This window comes from Protobothrops mucrosquamatus, unplaced genomic scaffold, assembly GCF_001527695.2.
Source record: "Protobothrops mucrosquamatus isolate PMUCROS unplaced genomic scaffold, P.Mucros_1.0 scaffold403, whole genome shotgun sequence".
Taxonomy (NCBI): domain Eukaryota; kingdom Metazoa; phylum Chordata; class Lepidosauria; order Squamata; family Viperidae; genus Protobothrops; species Protobothrops mucrosquamatus.
Genome location: NW_015386734.1, coordinates 1,373,877 through 1,380,581, shown reverse-complemented (window position 1 = coordinate 1,380,581; position 6,705 = coordinate 1,373,877).

Genomic DNA, 6,705 nt, shown 5'->3' with positions numbered 1-6,705 from the left:
CAGGCTCTGGTCCGCCTGGGTGGGCCGAGAAGGCGGCTGTCGCAGAAGAGAGGCAGGGCGCCAAGGAAACACCAGGGTGCGCCGGATTGCGGCCGCTGTTTCTGAGGAGAAGGCAAGCCGCGCGGGCCGTTGCAACAGGTGCATCGCAGCTCCCGCGCTCTTAAGCGCCTTAGCGCGTTACGCGGGGGGGCTAGCCTACCCTACAAAGCCCGCATTTCTCCTTCCCGCCCCCCCCCCCTCCCGTCCCATTAAATCGGGGTGAGAGATAAGCTGCTCGTGGGCTGCGCGTTTATTTGCCGCGCCCTTGAGAGCGATGGGGGCATAAACGACGAAGGTCGCCCTCCATCTCGGCCCCTCCGTAAATTCTCCGTGAACTGGCGACGCGCTAAATGGAGCTAGACGCAGGGGTAGGCAACCTTGGCTCTTTTATGACTCGTGGACTTCAACTCCCAGAATTCCTGAGCCAGCCAAGCTGGCTCAGGAATTCTGGGAGTTGAAGTCCACGAGTCATAAAAGAGCCAAGGTTGCCTACCCCTGAGCTGGAGAATTGGTCCGTCTTAATTGTAGACTTGCAGTCCCTATAGCTGACCCAACCTCTGCTACATTTCAGAAGTTTTGTTTTACAATATGTCGTTTTGATTATCATAGCCAAAGCCTGAAGTTAGCGTCATCGACCTATCTAGGACAGAGCTGCCTTTGCTTTCATTGGAGCGTTGTGGTGGACAAATGGGAAGAGTACAGGATCCATCCCATAAAAGAGTATTTTGTTCTCCTAAAGAGCAGGACAATGCAGTATCTGGACTACATTGGTTCTTGTAACAGGACACTTTTAAGTACCGAAGTCTCAACTATTTTTGTTCTGAGGTCATTCAGAATATAGCATATGGTCTTCTCATATTTGCATTCTTCTGATGGCCACCCTTGATTTTAACTTCCTTCATGTTTCCTTCTCTCTAATCATCTTCTTCCCTCTTTCCCTCCTCAAAATTTCTTTATCCTAATTCAGTGTTTCTCAACCTTGACAATTTTAAGGCATGTGGACTTCAACTCCCAGAATCCCACAGCCAGCATTGCTGGCTGTGGGATTCTGGGAGTTGAAGTCCACATGCCTTAAAATTGTCAAGGTTGAGAAACACTGTAATACTTTAAATATAGTAAATGCAATAAAGAAACTGCTTTATTTTATTTTATTTTATTTTGTTTATTTTATTTTTTCTGACCGTTACTATTTTTATAAATAAGTCAAGGGAGTGAACATACCTAATGGTCCTTTCTCCTCCTATTTTCCCCCAACTTCATTATTTTTATCAGTTGAGAAGCTTGAAGAGTGTCACTGGCCCTGATGCCTTACTGGACATGATTGAGTGAAAACAACATGTCACAGGAATTTTTTTCTTCTACACAGTTGCCACTGGGAAGTACAATTTCAGGCTTTTTGTTTGCCTTCATAATACTCCAGGTCAAGATTCTATTATGAGACAATATTTTTGACTCATATTTTAAGATTGCTTGTGATCCTATTAGTGGTTGCTTGTGATCCTATTAATGGCCCGTGGTGTGAACTTTCAAGATACTTTCTTGGTGATGCATTCTGAGTTTAGACTTTCTCCCTTTAAAAATATGTTTGGTTTCCACCTACATTCTTTCAACTAGTAAATAAAACCATATTTTGCATATGAAATTTGAGAGTGGATTCTAGTCCTGGAATTTGCATTGCTATTATATTACCCGATATATGGGTGTTTTTTTTTAAAAAAAAATTGAACACATTTTAATTGCAGTAACCTTGTATTTATTTGCACTGGCCTCACTTTGAGTCCTTTTAAGAGGAATAGTGTTATAAATTAAACAATTTGACTGTGACAATTTGAAGACTCGAGTCGTGCAAATAAAAACAGAGAACTACAGTAGAACTCCCTTTTAAAGTAGTATATACTGTAGTCTTAAACAGAAGGAAAATTTTGGATGTTGACTATCATAGCCAGTTTTGTTACCACAGTTTACAGAATACTGCAGAATATAACCTTGCTTATTTTTAACGTGTAGTATTTGAAGAAGTTATTTCTACTACTTTGCTTTGCCATCTGGGAAACATTTTGGCTCTGCTCTAATAATTACTGCTGATATTTTGAAACAAGTTTTTTTTATCGTATTTCCTTGACAAATATTCTGACTTATATATGTTGATCAAATGTCTTTATGCTTTCGATAATTTAGTTTAATTCTAAGTTATTTTTTCAATCTAAATGGTAAATGAATACAAACATTTTCTGTCGTATTTAATTAAGACTCCACAAATAATTTAGTTTGTCTTTGGATAACCTTATTGTCTTGCTTCTTTGTTAATGGCCAATGGCCCACAAAGCTAAGCAGAAAAAATGAATTCTGAATCTTATTGTGATGCTTTAATCTTCAATTTTACTATATCATTGTAGTATAGGAACAAAACTTAAACCATTTTAATACTTTACAGCAAAATTCATCAATAATGACATTGAACAGAAGGCATACCAGTACAATGGTGGAATTTTTGCTCACAATGAGTTAGGCAATATGCCTGTTTTCAATGATCTTTATAACAAACCCAATGCCTAATAAGTAAAATCTATTACATCTTATCAAAAATTACTTTAAAAGGGTAAATGAGCAGGATCATGTAAGTTAATTAAATTATACATAGTCACATTTATCTTTTCAAAAAAAAATAAAATCTGAAAGCTTTCCTTCCTTCCTTCCTTCCTTCCTTCCTTCCTTCCTTCCTTCCTTCCTTCCTTCCTTCCTTCCTTCCTTCCTTCTTTCTTTCTTTCTTTCTTTCTTTCTCATTATTGTCCACACCTGGTTTGGTTTTCTTTTTTAGAAAGAATATGGCAATCTGTAGCATTCTATCTCAATATAAAATTAAAAAAAATAATTAACAACTATATATTTTCATACTGATGTGAGATTATATAGCTATTATTAGATTATTTCCTTCTTCTTTGCACATCATGTTTAATTATAGCCATGAGATTTGTTCTTTGTTTTTGTCTCCTAAAGTTAGTGAAAATACTGTATTTGAAATCAAATGCTCCTCCTTGAAAGGGGTAAATTGATTCCAGTTATTAATTTATTGAAGAGATCATAAGTGAATTATTTGTCCCATTTCCAAATATATTTTAACAAGAATAAAAAGGTGATTCAAAATAACCACCCTGCAAGACATAAATATTTGCAAAAGCATGATTAATTTGATACATTGTAACATAGACTAATCTTTCGTGGGTTCATTTTCCAGCAGCTGAAACTTTCATACTAAATCTACAGCGAGCACCAGTTTGATTTTTCCATTATGTATTTTTGATTAGGCACCAGCTGAATTTGCATACTTTCCTTCTACTCTAAATGATCAGATATGTAAATAGCAATTATAAAGATTTTACTTTACAATGAGAATTACTAATTAGATTAACTCCTTATGTAGATAAATACTGGCATAGAATTGTTTTAGGAAATATAATAATAATAGTAATAGTAATAGTAATAATAATAATAATAATAATAATAATAATAATAATAATAATAATAATAATAATAAAGTTGGAAGGGACCTTCGAGGTCATCTAGTTAAACCCCCTGCTCAGGCAGGAAACCCTATACCATTTCGGACAAATGGCTGTCCAGTCTCTTCTTAAAAACTTCCAGTGTTGGAGCATTCACCGCTTCTGGAGGCAGGTTGTTCCACTGGTTAATTGTTCTAACTGTCAGGACGTTTCTCCTTAGTTCTAGGTTGTTTCTCTCCTTGATTAGTTTTCATCCGTTGCTTCTTGTCCTGCCTTCAGGCGCCTTGGAAAATAGCTTGACTCCCTCTTCTTTGTGGCAGCCCCTGAGATATTGGAACACTGCCATCATGTCCCCCCTCGTCCTTCTCTTCATTAAACTAGACATACCCAATTCCAGCAGGTGTTCCTTATGTGCTTTAGCCTCCAGTCCCCTAATCATCTTTGTTGCTCTTCTCTGTACTCTTTCTAGAGTCTCAACATATTTTTTACATCGCGGTGACCAAAACTGGATGCAGTATTCCAAGTGTGGCCTTACCAAGGCATTGTAAAGTGGTATTAACACTTCACGTGATCTTGATTCTATCCCTCTGTTAATGCAGCCTAGCACTGTGTTGGCCTTTTTGGCAGCTGCAGCACACAGCTGGCTCATATTTAGGTGATTGTCCACTAGGACTCAATAATACATCTGGACTAATACTTATATTTTCAATTGCATGGATGATATTTTGCACCTATAATTTCAACAAGCATTTGGGAAGCACTTATTTTACAACTGACAAAGCAACTATAATGTTAGGAAAATGGTCTGTAGTTTGTACAACTTTGCAAATAGTTCCTTGTTAGAAAATGATTTGATTCAATGCATTTACACTATTTTTACAATAGTTCAGCTAATTAATTTAATCTTTATGTTTAAGTATTTATGTGCAACTTTTGAATAGCCATTTGTTTCTCTAATTTTAACTTCAGTAGAAATTCAAATGCAGTGTTGTCCATTATATTTTTAGAATTTATTTAATGTGGACATTTTAATAGTGAAGAGTTATGTTTTAAGGTGATAGTTTAATATACAGTGTAAAGTGCATTAGTGTGTGTATTAGTTTATTGAAGGATATAATCTATGTAATATTTGTATGTGCATGCATAATGATTAAAAACCATTCATTAAAACACTGGAACATTCTACACAACAAAAGGGAATGTCTTCCAATCATCCATGAAAAGTTGTCCAGAACTGATCTGACTTTATAATATTAACTAAGGTGACCAACTGTCCTCCTTTAGGGAGGACAGTCCTCCTTTTGTAAGTTCTGTCCTCCCTCGAAAAGTGTCCTCCTACATGTCCTCCTTTTCGATATTTGAAGACTAATCTGCAGGACTTTTTTTTCTCATAGAACGCTCAGAACGGCATTCCGGCACCTTTTTTTGATGGGTTTTTTTTCAACTTTTGCATGAGCTGTGCTACTAGCGCTATTGGCTTTCGAAACCCAATAGGAATTGCTGCTGAGCGCGCCAAAACACCCGGCTGGCAAACTTTGCACATGCAAGTTGTCTGTATTATTGTTGCAATGAATAAAATGTTTCTTTTATTTATGATATTTTTTTCTTCAATTTATTTGTGTCCTCCTTTTCATTGTAAAAAAGTTGGTCACCTTATATTAACTTGTAAATAATTTAGCAACTGAGGCAAGACTGAATGAACTGTAAATCAAAATTTGCTAATCATTTCCTTTTCACATTTTTTGGGTGTATGGTATCTTTGTTAAATGAAGATAACACATTAGTTCTTGTGAAGAAATTTTTTATTTCACAATAAAGCTATTAATCTTTAAGGTACTACACAAGTCTCTTGTTCTGGACTGAATTGAAAAAAAAACCCTTTACCATTACTGTATATGTTCAAGCAAAATACTTTTTTTTGGCTTTTTTCAAAGCAGCACAAATCTATTTCACTTTTGGTTTGAGTATCTTATTAAGTAGCATGACAAATAAGAAATGTAATAATTATGTGGGTATGTAGCTGGTTCAGGCATTGTATTAAAATAATGCTCAGCAACAGTTCTGTATAAACCATAATAGGATATTGAGTGAAGTCCCACAAGATTCATTCCTGGCTTCCATAGTTAATATTTTATATTAAAATATCCTATATTTTAATGCTTGATTTAGATGAAGAGGCAGAAACAGTATCTTTCGAACTTATAGTTGGTGCAAAATCTGTCTAGATAGATAATATCTTTTAAGACCAAATTAGCCTCAGAAACAATCTTGATCGCTTAAGGGAATGAATTCAAAAATAACAAATGTAAAAGAACGTTTCTTTGCAGTAAGGATGCAAATGACAGTGCACTACTCACTCCTGCCACTAAGCCGAGTAAGCTCTTCCTTTAATTTCACAGATAGTTCTTGTTTATTCCAGCTAATGAAAAAAGAGGAAAGGAAAAGGAGGAAGTATGAATGGAAAAAGTTGTTACCCAATACACAGATTTTATTTAAAATCTAAAAATCAGTTTTTGAATTGGCAGAAGAAAGAAGAGTGATATTATGGTTGAAGTATGAAGGGTAAAAACTGCCAAACGGAAGGGAGATTTAAAAACACTGCATATTTCTGAATTTTAAAATATTCTAAGGCTTTGCTGCAAGACAAATCTGCATGGAAATGAATATAAGCCTGGAGTGGCTCTTTATTTGGCATTAGGAATTCAATTATCACAGCTTCCACACCTGAATAAATAGATGGATTAAGATGAAAAGTTTTCTTTTAAAAAGCATTTCTTTTTAAAAGAAACAGATACATTTTTGAATGTAAACATGTATTCAATAAGTCTAAGAGGGACTTCTCTTTCTCTCTGGAAAAGCATGAAGACAATAATTAAATATGATTATGGATGTTTCTGCTAGATTTAGATGATGAACCATTCCCAGCTTGAAGAAAGTCAAATTTCTCTCAATATTTATTTCAGGATGTGTCAGGATTTCATTTCTCAGGCCAAAGCTGGAGTGACATGAAGAGAAGATTCAGTATACTTTAATTTGTGGTGAAATGCTTCATGTTTAGAAGATATGTCGTATGTGTACATCCTATTCCAATTTGAACAAAGACTGAAATCTCACTTAATGCTAACGCCTGTTTTGTCTTTACAAAATACCCAATAAATAATTGACT